The sequence below is a fragment of the Nylanderia fulva genome, unplaced genomic scaffold (assembly GCF_048542155.1).
Source record: "Nylanderia fulva isolate GAGA-0341 unplaced genomic scaffold, ASM4854215v1 Scaffold94, whole genome shotgun sequence".
Lineage (NCBI taxonomy): Eukaryota > Metazoa > Arthropoda > Insecta > Hymenoptera > Formicidae > Nylanderia > Nylanderia fulva.
Window position 1 is genome coordinate 229330 of NW_028191068.1, and position 14022 is coordinate 243351.

General features: G+C 35.9%; 1 protein-coding gene across 2 annotated transcripts in view; it reads left to right on the forward strand.

Moving 5' to 3' along the window:
- Window positions 1-14022, forward strand: part of Utx (Utx histone demethylase) — a 91416-nt gene that overhangs the window by 16473 nt on the left and 60921 nt on the right. The window contains exon 1 of one of the 2 annotated variants that reach the window (XM_029310660.2): window positions 10014-10658. The exons of the other annotated variant lie outside the window; for it this stretch is intronic. The gene's annotated coding sequence lies outside the window, so the exon portion shown is untranslated. Of the gene's footprint in view, window positions 1-10013; window positions 10659-14022 lie in introns of those variants that run through there. 2 annotated transcript variants of the gene reach the window in all.

Below are 14022 nucleotides of genomic sequence, written 5' to 3' on the forward strand. Positions count from 1 at the left end.
TCACTCATAGCTTTTCATATTTTTATATTATTTTTTATATATACATATATTACAATATTTAAAATTATTTATAATTTATTATACCTTAATTTAAAAATATATATACAATATATATTTATTATATATTTATAATTAAATATATAATATTTATATATTTATTATTATATATAAATAATAATGTAGTAAATTTTAAAATTAATAATTGAAAATATAATTGAAAAATTATTTAATAATAATTTAATAAGAGAGAAGAATTAGAGAGTGTACATGATATGATTATTATATAAGACGTGGAACTTTATATTTAAAAATTTTATAATAGGTACGTATATATATATATATATATATATATATATATATATATATATATATATATATATACATGTATTATTATTTGTATTATATTTTATATATATATATATATATATATATATATATATAATATAATAGAAATAATAATTAAATATGTAACGAAAGATGCAAAAAGCTTATCGTGGCTTTAGGATATATAATTTGCTTTGTTTTTCAATTATATTTCACACAATTTGTATGGAAATGAGTTTTTCAATCGTGCTTGCTGCTTTAGTTTTCTCGGAAGTTTTGATACACTTTTTATCACTTAGGCGAAATTAATTCGGTAAGAAGACATCCTGTGTGATTCTTGGCGTACGTAATTAAACGGCAGCGTGTTAGTTAAAAATAATTTAATTCCGTCGCGAAGCTGCCGACGGTTAGAGAAAGAAAAAAGAAGAGAAACGGGGGAAACGAGAGAGAGATTGCAACCGGCGCACTGTGTGTATTTTGGTAACGAAGCCCTCGGAATTTCCACGGAATTTCCATCTTTTCTTTCTTGAAAGCGCGAAGAGTCTGGTGTTTTTAAGCACGCGATATATATATATATATGTGCTTTTAAATCCTCGAAAGATTTAATTCCTTTCGGCGCGGCGCGCGAAAAATATCTTTTTCATACGAGAGGATTTGCACTTACGCGCAAAACATGTTTATCTGTCAGATACGTCGAATGACATTTCGCTATGAGAGTATTCTCGCATTGTCGTGGTATTTTTTACATTTTTTATACTTAAACAGGATGAGTCCAAAGTTAAAACATTCTTCAGGCAAGTACTCATTTTATGAAACGTCACGTGTTTAATAAAAAAAAAAAAAAGAATGCTGTATAGAAGAATAATTCTTGTTATATAATATGCATTTTCTTTCTTGGATAATATAAGATTCTTTCTAATTATAAAATATTTCTTTTTAAATATTTTTATTTATAAACATTTATAATTTTCCAATATTATTAATTATTATTAATATTAATAGAATATTTATATAATTGTTATTATAAATATTTTTCTTGCATAGAAAAATAATTTTTGTCGAATAACATGCACTCTCTTTTTCTTTATAGAAAAATACACGATTCTTTCTATAAAAAATATTTCTCATGATGTGTAGAATATATGGTATGTAAAAATATTTATAATCGTTTGTAATAATTTTTAAATATTATTAATATTAACAGAATATTTATTATTTTTAAAATATTTTTCTTGCATAAAGAAGAACAATTCTTGTTAAATAATATGCACTTTCTTTATAGAAAAATACAGGATTCTTTCTATAAAAAATATTTCTCTTTAAATATCAAATATTTATACAAATATTTGCAAACATTTTTAAATATTAATATTAATTCAAATATTTATGAAAAAATATTTTCCTCGTTAAATTTCGCGAATAGAATTAATTTCCGCAGGACAGGTCGCACGTAACAAATGCATTACCCTATATATACGACGTCTATTAATTTTCCCCGCCGTGTATTTGTGATGCAACATGTAACGCCGTCCTCTGTTATGTTGATCGGCTCGTTCAAAGCCGCCTCACGCGAGACAGGTGCATTTTTTTGTTTCGCTCGGCGTAAACGTAAACGCTCGCGCGTAAAATTCGTACTATTTATAGATTGATGGGATTAACGTCAGTTTGGTGCGAGGATGTTAAGTAACATTGTTTGCGTTCTTTTTTTTAAATAATTAACCTTCGCGGTGTTATTCGCCGCGCGGTATATCGCATTCTCGTCGCTCACGCGATAACCGGTTCGGATAACGGGTCCTTACGCAGCCGCCGTATTAATTCATCTCGCTCTCGCTATGAATCGCGTCGCACCCCTCCGATAATCGATCTCTCCTGCAAGTTCGAGTTCGCGGGATGACGGTCGCGTCATATATTTCCACCCTCAAGAGGATGCCGGAGTAGTTCTGTTTTATCGATCGAAATATTTTTCTTTTTTTTTTTTTACTTATATTTTGATTGGCTATACAGATTGATGAATCCTTTTTTCACAATTAAAGTATTAATATTAACAGACCGCGGTAGCTTATAATTTCAGGTAATAAACAATCCAATAGCCAATAAATAGATTTATAGTCGAATCTAACCTTACTTTTCGATCGATAAAACAGAGCTATCCGGAATGTATACCATTGTTGGACCAAGAAATTATCAAAATTAAGGACTTATAACTCTATATATTTTTCTATATTTGTAATTTTTCACGAAATACGTGGTAGTGTGATGCAGAAATAATTTTTTATATACATTATATATAGGGTGTATCTATAAATAAATGCGAAAAATTTTAGATGATTCTTTGTCAAAAATTAAAGGGCGTTTTTTATAGTTAAAAATTTTATAGTTAAAACTTAATTTTTACTTCCTTTTTTAAAAAAGAGTATATATTTATATAAGAAACCCTCCTTAATTTTCGACAAAGAATTACCTCCTAAAATTTTTCGAACTTATTTAGATACACTTGTATATATTTTTATTTTTTTTATATATGTCGTATAATTAACTTTATGTGGAAATCATTCGTCGTCGAATTTATTTTCACAACTTCCATTTTAACGTTTATTGATTTATCGTTTAAGTGTCATCCTCATTTTGAGTGTGCCACATATTTTGGAATTAAAATTATAAATAAAAATTATATAAAAGTTATATGTATATATATAACTTTTATATTCTTATATATTCGAATATTATATTTGAGAGAAGGAGAACCGGAGTTAATGATTCGAACACTTTTAACCACAGAACTATTTATTAGTTAGAACACAATCGGAGTAACCGGAGCTTATAAACGGAGCATCCGCTCGCTACGCGCCTGTCCTGGTCTCTGCGACAGCGGGAGACGATGACTCGGCTAAAAGCCGGGCTTTAGACGATATTCGGGGGTAAACTAGAACGATAACGCCGAAAGGTGTCACGATTAGGCTCCTTTACCTCGCGGCGCGCAACTCTCCATATACATCTCAAATACATAACAGCTCTTCCCCCTGTGAAATTGAACTGAGTGTCTTAACAATTTTATCATAATTTCGCAGCTACAATTTTACTTAAAACTAATATATAATTTTCCTTGTATACACTTTAAATTTGTGTTAAATATATATACCGTACCTATCAGGCGGTTTTCTATAACGTTGAGGTCGGCCCTCATTGTTTTCGTTTACATTTTGTTCCAAACTTATTTTTGATTTACGCGTGCGTGTGTCGTCGGCTCTTGCAGCTTCCCCTTCCTCGGATTCCGTTGTATTGGGATTTTCGGAGTAGCAACTCGAGCTGGCAGGGTCAGAGTTTTTGTGCACAGTTTTCGCTTGCTCGTTATCGCTTGGAGTTAGAACATCCCGTGCTACCTCGACTGGACCATAATGGTCAGCCTCACCAAGGTTATTCGCCTCATCAATCGGGGCACTAATTTTTTCTCCTATTTTCCTTATTTGATCTGAGTGACGTTTCCAAATTTTTCCGTTGTCTAATTTAACTGAGTAATGTAATTTCCCTAGCTTAGCTAACACTCTCCCAAATCGCCATTTTACGTTTTTGTTTAAATATTCTCGCACGGCGACTCTTTCGCCTTCTTTAAAATTTCTTACAACTATTATATTTTCCATTTCAATTTCTTTATTAGTTTTCGGGAACATTAAGTCCAATCTGCTTCTTAATTTACGGTTATACATGGCTTCCGCCGGAGATTTATCTAATTCTGCATGAGGTGTTACTCTATACTGAAATAGAAATTTCTGTAGATTGGTCTTAATGTTGCCATTACTAATATTTAATTTTCGTAGTGATTTTTTTAACGTTTGTACGAAACGTTCCGCTAAACCATTTGTAGCAGGATGGTAGGGTGCTGTGCGCTTATGGTATATTCCGTTTATTCTAAGAAAATTTTCGAATTCTTCTGCAATAAATGTTCGCCCGTTGTCCGACACTAGGACTCGTGGCAATCCGAATTTTGCGAATATTTCCCTACATTTTTCTATCGTGTTTTGGACGGACATGTTTTTTACAATGTGAACTTCAGGCCATTTTGTGTACGAGTCGACCAATACTAGAAAAGTGTGGCTCATAAACGGCCCCGCGAAATCTATATGTACGCGCTCAAAAGGTTCTGACGCCGCTTCCCAGGCGTGTTTAACTTTGATTCTTGGATTATTTAAAAACGTGGCACATGCTTTACAATTTTTAGTTATTTCTTCTATTTCTTTGTCTATTTTTGGCCACCAACAAAAATTTCGACTAAGTTTTTTCATTTTTACCGTTCCAAAATGCCCTGCGTGCAATTCTTTTAATACTTTACTTCTTAAGCTTTTCGGGATAGCTATTCTCTCTTTTCTAAACACGATACCATCCTGCAACGCAAACTCGCCATCATTATAACCCAGCGGAACTAAACTTTTGCCTTTTATCAAGGTTTGACGAATTTTTAATAATAACGCATCTTTATTTATTTCATCTCTAATACTTTTTGCAGTTACCGGTAATGTTTCTACGTTTTCCATTTGCAATACATCAATTACGTCGAATTTTCCTACGCTTTTCTCTTGTATGGGCAATCGTGAGAACCCATCTGCATTACAATGATCTATGGATTTACGATACTTTATATCAAAATTAAAAGCCTGCAAAAACACGGCATAGTGCTGCATGCGCAGTGCACTGTATGCCGGAAGGCCTTTTTGCGGGTTTAAAATTTGTGCCAACGGCTTATTATCCGTTAAAAGCGTAAAATGATTTCCATACAAAAATTGATGGAATTTTTTAATCCCGAAAACAATTGCAAAAGCCTCCTTATCAATCTGCGCGTATTTCTTTTGCGTTTCATTTAATGTGTTTGACGCGTATTGAATTACGCGTTCTGTACCATCGGGGTACATGTGTGAAAGGACTGCACCTATTCCGTACGGACTGGCATCCACAGCGAGTATCAATGGCAACTTTGGGTTAAAAGGCACTAAAATTTTTTTACTTCCGAATTCTACTTTAATTTTTCTGAAAGCCGTCTCACATTCTTTCGACCAATTAAATTTTACATTTTTCTTTAGCAGGTTATTTAACGGGTACATTTTATCACTTAAATGTTCGATGAAGCGTCCGTAGTAATTTACTAATCCAATAAAAGCGCGAAGTTGCGTCGTATTAGTTGGCCTTGGCATCTTTTGGACTGCTTCAATTTTTTTAGGTTCTTTTGAAATTCCGTTTTTGCTAATTATATATCCGCAATAGGATATTTTATCTTTAAGAAAAGCGCATTTCTCTACATTAATGCGAATATTATATTCTGATAATCTTTTCAAAACAAGTTCTAATCTCTCGCAGTGTTGTTTTATGTCTTTACCGGCAATTCTAATATCATCTAAAAATATAGCCACCCCGGGTATTCCGCACAGTATATTTTCCATTGTCCTTTGCCATATCGCGGGTGCAGATGCCACTCCGTACATTAATCGGTTGCATTTATATAGACCTTTATGTGTACTTAATGTTAAAATCTCTCTATCAGATTCCGCGACCGGTAACTGCAAATATGCTTGTTTTAAATCTATTTTTGAAAAAATCGTGCCTCCCGACATAGATGCGAACAATTCTTCCATTGTGGGCAAGGGGTGCTCATCTATAATTAAAGACGGATTGACTGTTATACTGTAGTCACCGCAAATTCTAATTCCGCCGTTTTTTTTTAAAACCGGTACGATTGGCGTTGCCCAATTCGAAGACTCGACTTTTTCCAAGATGCCTGCTTTTACCATATTTTCTAATTCTTTTTCGACTTTTTCTAAAATTTTAAAGGGTACCGCACGATTTTTTATAAATACAGGCTTTACATTTGGTTTTAATTTTAGATGAGCTTGAAATTTATTAATATTTGCAAATTCGTCACTTAGTACGTTTCTATATTTTTCTAATAAATTAGCCAACCGTTCTTGCCCGGACGCGTCGAGAGTATGCACGTCTTCTATTTCTAAGAGACTATCTTTAATTTTCTTTAACATTTTCAACTGATTAATCCACTCCCGGCCCAACAATGGATCTCGATCGTATTTAACTACGTACATATTTAATATTTTATTTTCATTTATATCTTTGACTTTTACTTTAATAAATCCGAGAGGCACGAAATTTTTCTTACAATAAGAGCGCAGTTTCAAACGCGTATTATATAATTTTAAATTTGGAAACGTTTCTCTACGCCATATATCGCTCACCAATGTGACCGCTGAGCCGCAATCTACGTCGAATGTCACTCTCTTGCTTTCTATTTGAAGCGGAACTGTGTACTTTTCCCTGTGCTCGAGATGCTCTCTGTCATCCACACGGAACACCTCTTCTAACAGGTGGGCCTGCCCTTTCTTCTTACATACTGTTTGGAGGTGCCCAAAACCTCCGCATTCTCTACATTTAGTGTTCCGAGGAAGGGTACAGCTTGGCGCCAAATGAGCCTGACCACACCTATAACAAACAATATCATTAACTTTCGAGTTCGAACGCTTATTATTTGTATACTTATGATGTTTGCCAAGATTGGAATGCTTCGAAGTCGCTGCGTCCTTCCTCGACCCTTGTTGTTGATTTCCTCTGTTTCCAGTACGATCATCACGGCCCTTTGTCTTCTTCTGTTTTGCTCCAGCTCCAATGTAGTCAACGGTCGTTTCCGATAGATGATTTTCTTCTTTTAGTTTATTAACGCCCTTCTCCGCCATTTCCATTCCGCATGCGATTTTTAATGCGGAGTCCTTCGTGAGATTCGCCGTCTCCAACAACCTCGATTGAATCCGATGATTCCTTAAGCCGAATACGAATTGATTCCGTAGTTCCATTGGTAGATATTCTCCAAATTTGCAGTGAAGCGATAATTTCTGGAGAGCCGCCATGTATTCCTGGACAGTCTCCTCTGTACGTTGCATACGCTTCCGATAAATATATATCTCGGCTATCTCTAGTGGCTCGGGCGCGTAAAATTCTTTTAATTTTCCAATTAACGTCTCATACGTTTGAGTATATGGATCGATAGGATCCAGTCGGTCGCACAAAATCCCGAACGGTTCTACGCCTACGAAATGTAGCAAGTAAGCAACACGTTCTGCGCCTTCCGAGATTTGAAACACTCGAAAGGCACCTTCAAGTCGCTGCAGCCAACGAATTAACGGCTGCCGCTGCGGGTCGAAAACATCGACTTGCAAAGGGTTTGCAATTGCTACCTTTGCCGGTGGATTTTGTCCCGATACCGGGCTTTGCGTACCTGAGCCTGAACTCGTCGTCGGCATCTTCTCTTAATTTCCTCCTTCTCGGCAAATCACTTCCTCTGTTGCGTAGTTTCTCGAACACCGTCGCCCATTCGGCTCTGGCAAAACTCTCGCCACGAATTCCACGTGGCTGATTTTCACTACGCCTACTAGGATCCCATCCTCGTCGCCAGCTGTTATATTCTTATATATTCGAATATTATATTTGAGAGAAGGAGAACCGGAGTTAATGATTCGAACACTTTTAACCACAGAACTATTTATTAGTTAGAACACAATCGGAGTAACCGGAGCTTATAAACGGAGCATCCGCTCGCTACGCGCCTGTCCTGGTCTCTGCGACAGCGGGAGACGATGACTCGGCTAAAAGCCGGGCTTTAGACGATATTCGGGGGTAAACTAGAACGATAACGCCGAAAGGTGTCACGATTAGGCTCCTTTACCTCGCGGCGCGCAACTCTCCATATACATCTCAAATACATAACAATAACTTTTATATAATTTTTATTTATAATATACAATATTAAAAATAAAATTAGAATTAAAATTAAATTATATACGATTGCATATAAAATATACTAAACAGGACATACTCAAATAATTTGAATATTTTATACACTGTACAGAAAATTTTGTATCTTACCTTTTCCTCGAGCACACAAGTCATTGCTTTGTTGAAGAGGTTGTAGAGCGCGCGATGTTACATAAATCTGCTTACATGCGTGTTTTGTAATAATAACAATGTTTTCTTTTCCCCCAAACAACTGGATTTATCATTAAAAAACTTTTTTTTGAAATTAATTTTTTTACCGCGGAACGGACTAGTTTCTTCGTCGCCGATTTTCCTCGCAACAAGAGAAACGAAACCGGAAACTGCCGTCGCGTGTATTTCGGTAACGGAGGTTCCGGCAACCGAAAAGAGAACCGAAGAAAGAGCCGCTCTCGAATCCCTCGAGTCGACGCAAAATTCCGGAACGACGACGCTTTCGCTTTTTTGCTGCAGGGGTGGAATTTTGCACACATAAAAACACACACACGCACATATGCGCAGAAAGAAGAATTCATGATTCGTGCGTGTCAGACGTATAATCAGACGATTACGCTCTCGTAATGATAGGCCCGAATTCCGAGTAATCCATTTCATGGATATCACCTTCCTATACGCGTGGTCTATGGGAAATTTTTTCAAAAAAGAAAAAAAAAAGAAACTGCAATTTCGTCGACAGCTCCAATTGCGGTTCCGATGATTTTGTTTCTTTTCTTTGTTTTTCGATCGTCTTAAGAACAATCGAAGGCATTTAACTGCGCCTTTGACTTTTACGTAAGAGAGGACGCAGAAATTACTTCAGAACATTTTAGAAAATTTATTATAAATAAGAATTTTATTTTATTTATGAATATTTTGTATAATTATTTTTATATTATAATTATTTTATTTTATAATATAAAAATAAAAATAATTATATAAAATATTCATAAATAAAATAAAATAATTAATAAATATAAAATAAAATTTGTATAATTTATATAAATAAAATTTATTTTTAATAAATTTTACTTATAATAAAATTTAATAGTTAAAATTCTTAACCATGATTTTAGGTTTGCGATAATTTGAAAATCATAATGTTAAAATTTGTATTATAAATAAAAGAATGTATATTGAGATATAATATCAGATTATTACAATTTTAATATTATGTATATACAGAGAGTGGAATGTGAGGTCTGTTTACGTTCACATTTTACAACGTAAGAAGAGTTGCCATTGTTTACATAATTATACAGTTCAACTCTTTCATGATTGTATGGAACAAAAGAAATTTTTTTAAGTCACATGTCACGAAGTATCTTTATGAAGACACATCATGTGTGCTTTGCATATTTTTAGTGTGGTTATCAAAAAAAGTATAAATAATTAAAATAATAGACAATTTTTAAAATTTGTATGGAAAAAAAAATCTTTAACATTTTCTTGTTTTTTCCTGCAAAATAATTTTCTTGATTACACCATCAGGAAGAATCCTACATATTTTAATTTTTTAAAACATTATATGTAATATAATTCTTTAAGGAGACAATGCAAAAAACAAAAAATTGAATTAATATATTATTCTATATTTTATCAATTATATTCTATTATCAATATTACCAATTATTCTTAATATTCTTAGGAGATGAATTGTTTATTTCCGAAATTTGCGTATCGGAATCTAAATCGTGCGAGCTCGGGCCGCAGCTCGATGCATCGCATCGCATCGCGTCGCATCGCGAAGAGGGTGAACGCGCGCGTCGGGCGGTGGCTCGGCGACGAGTGTCGCGGAGCGCTGCTCCGAAACAGGGCCGTCGCGCATGCGTGCTCGTGCCTCGCGGTTCTCCCACCCCGCCGCGCGCCGTCTCCTAATCCCTACGCGCCGCGCCAGCCAACCAGTCAGTCGCACGAGAGCCTCCGACGTGTGAGGGTGTCTCCTCGCGCTCCGCGTGCGTTCAACCGCCGCCGCTCGCTCTCTCTTTCTCTCTCTCTCTTTTTCTCTTCCTCCCCTCATATTTTTCCCCCCGACCCGCGAGGACGACGACGACGACCACGCGTCATCTCACTGCCACTAGCATAATAGTTAATGTATTAACTACCAACACTGCCGCCCGAGTGTATATGTGCGAACGCGCGCGCGCGCTCGCGATATCGTGATAATAGAGAGAGAGAAGATCCGGAGTGCACTTCAGGACGTTCGACGAGAGTGCGCACTCGTTTGCGCGCGAGTGCTCGTTCGCGGTGCCCCTCTTTCTCTCCCTCGCGTGTTCTCTCTATTGTGTTCTACGTAATCACTGCCGGAAGCGCGCGCTCGAGCCAACAAACGGCCCGACGAGAGTTTATATCGTCGGTGCCATGGGACGTCGCTGAAAACGAAGAACTCGCGTCGGGGGGGAAGAAGGAAGAAGAAGAGTGCAGCAGCGGAAGCGAGGAGGAGGAGAAGTGGGAGAACTTGTGTATACAATTTTTATCGACGACGCGCCAGTTGAGATTTAAATCGTCATCGCCGCCGCTGCTGGGAGATTTAAATGGTGAGTGCTTGCGCGTGAAGTTGGCTGCGTTAAATGGTGAGTGCGAGTGCTCGCGCGTGAAGTTGGCTGCGCGTCGCGTCTTCGCGCGACCGACGTGAAGTTGACTGCGCTTCGCGCGACCGACGTGAAGTTGGCTGCGCTTCGCACGACCGACGTGATGTTGGCTGCGCTTCGCACGACCGACGTGATGTTGGCCGCGCTTCTCTTTCTCTCTCTCTCTCTCTCTCTCCCTTGTTTATTACCGTCTCGTTTTCTCTTTTTCTCTCCTTTTGTCTTTTTCTTTTTGTCTCCCCCATCTCACCCTCTCCCTCCTCCATCCCCGAGTCCCTTTCCGATTCGGAGCGGGGTCGCGCGCGCGAATTTTTGGCCAGTCCCCCGATCGATGCCTCGGGGACGACGCTTTCGCGTACCGCCCTCGGCACCGCGCTCTCGTCGTCCTTTGACCCTTTTGCTGTGCAAGCGGCATGCGCGCAGGGTGCAACTCCTCGGAAGGGCTCGCTCGGCTCGCTCGACGCGTCGAGGACCTCGAAACGATCGCGGGTTATCATCCTGTCTCGTTCTCTTTGGAATTTATTTTTTTATTTTTACGGCCGAAACCAGAGATATCACTCGAAAATGAAAGTGACACATCTATTTTTAAATGACGCATCGCTGAGATATTCGAGAAATTCGAGATATTTTATTCCAGTGATATACATTTCAATGACCTGTATAAATTGGTGATATAAAAATTACGAGACGAATTTTCAAAGGTTTAAATACCTTTGCGCGTTATCGAATTTTATTATACATTCTTTTAGGGGCATATTTTGTTTTTCGGAATCGTTCGCCTGCGCGGATTATAATTTTTTTTATTATCAGATACCGTAAATATTATCACAGAGCTCCGGTTATTCCAATATTTGAAATCGTTAAACTTTAGGTGAATTAAATTTATTGAATTAAGTTAAATTTTTTATGGATAAACTTTACTTTAATCTATTACATAGTAATTCATGATTACATATTTCGATAGCGAGTTATCGTGTAATACTAGAAAATTCGTGTAATATTAGAAAAATAATGGAAAAATACTATAAAAATATTAGAAAAATATTGAAAATATTATAATATATTTAGTATTTTTTTCTAATATTTTTAAAGTATATTTTAACTATAGAAATACTAAATGCCAAAAACTATTAATAAAAACACTAAAACGCCAAATACTCCAATAATTTTAAAAAGTACTAAATTTGAGTAAAATTTTTCAATAGACCGCGCAGATACACTGTAAAAATTACTAAATTAATATTTATTTCAATACTGCCTTATAAATCACTTATTCGAAACAAATAAATATTTATCTGCTTTGAAAAGGATTTTCTTATATCAAATAAATATTTTTTTCACATTAAATTAATATTATTAGTTTCGAATGATTTATAAGGCAGCGTTAAAATAAATATTTATACGAGTTGGATAAATTTTTTTTCAGCGTAGAAAAATACTACTAAAAATGCTAGAAAAAATACTAAAAACACTAGGATAGTCGATTTACGCTTTCGTGTCGCGTAAGAAATTGCAGGGGTGTGTGGCGAACCAAGAAGAGTGTCCTCGGATCATGCGAACCTCGTAATCGCGATCGCGGAGGAGGTGACTGCAATGCACATGACGTTTTCGCGTGGAAGCGGCACTTCCGGCCATTATGCTCTCCCGTGGCCTTGATGAGGCCTTGCTCTAAATAGCGAATAAAAGCGCCCGCTAAATCTAAACGCGACTTGGCATTTGTATATTAGACACCGTTTATTGGTATATAATTCGAGCGAAGAGAGATAAAAGTTAGAGAGTCTGTTCTTCATTGGATCTTTTTCTTAACATGATTTATGTCACTGAAAAAATTATTAATAAATATTTATTTTAATACTGCCTGAAAAAATCATTTATAAATATTTTTTATATTAAATTAATATTATTAGTTTCAAATAAATGATTTATTAGGCAGTATATTAAAATAAATATTTATTAATATTTTTTTTCAGTGTATCAACAGCTAAAATTGAAAAAGAAAATGAATGGAACGATAAAAATATCTTGGATGCGAGAAAGATCTTTTCGAAATGTCTCTAGGTTGATAAATTAAATTATTAGCAGTGGCCTTTTCGAAGGGGCCACTCAAAGGCGGAAATTGAAGGTGTTGAAGTGATATTTAGTAGAGTCGTTAATTATCCACGGTTCGAGTAAATGCAACAAGTCGCATATACATATAAGTACTGTGAACTATCGATAATAATAATAATTATAATAACGATGCGCGAAAGGTCGAAGACTATTGATGCCAATAATTGTCGGAGTTGGTTAACGCATGACGAGAAACTAGGTCGAATCTTTCACTTATTGTTCTTTCAATTTTTATAATTTATACCGCGAGCTGGTAGGAGAGTTAACGATAAAAGAAAGTAAATAAATCATATAAATAATTCAGATGGCAAGATTCAATCGGATTTGTATATCGTTGGTAATGTAACTCTATTGTAAAATATTTAACAAGATTTTATTAACATATATCTCTCTTCTCATCGAAAGTATTTTTATCACCTCTAACCAACTTGTTAAATTTTTATTATATAAATAACTTAGTTTATCATTTAGGAGAATTATTTATAAAAAATAAAGGATCCAAATTTCGTATCCAAGTATATAGCTTCGCTCGAAATTTGTCTCGCGCGGCTTCCGACCTCGGCGGTTCAATTTCTTTCTTTTTTTTCCCACATGCGAGCATAAGATTATGTTTGCGACTGCAGGATCCGCGGGGGAGGATAGAGGGGGTAGGACGGTGGGAGTCGGCGCAGAATTTAAATTCTCGATCTCTCACGGTCGCTGACCATGGCATTCAGGCAATGCCACCTCGCAGAGTGTTGTTGAACGAGTTGAAGATCACTGGCCCCCGGCTGTTTCTCGGTCAAAGCTCGGCATGGCGCAGAGCGACCGAGATCGATGACGTATGCACGCGCGTGCGAGAGAAATCGTACGGAGAGGAGAAAAAAAAAACGTAAAAATTGTCAATGGGAGAGCAGGAGCTCGAAACTTCCTTAGAGCCGCGACAGAGAGCCGCGTTTACCAAATAAGGTTGCCAAATGTCGATTCCTAGCTCTCTAATTTCTCCAAAATTTTACTCAATTTTAGTACTCTTTGTATTTGGTATTTTAGTATTTTTTATAATTTTTTGTATTTTTTATAATTGATATTTTTTATAATTTTTAGTATTTAGTATTTTTTATAGTTGGAGTATCACAACGCGGTCTATTAAAAAATTGTACTCAATTTTAGTACACTTTGTATTTAGTATTTTAGTATTTTTTTATAATTTTTAGTATTTAGTATT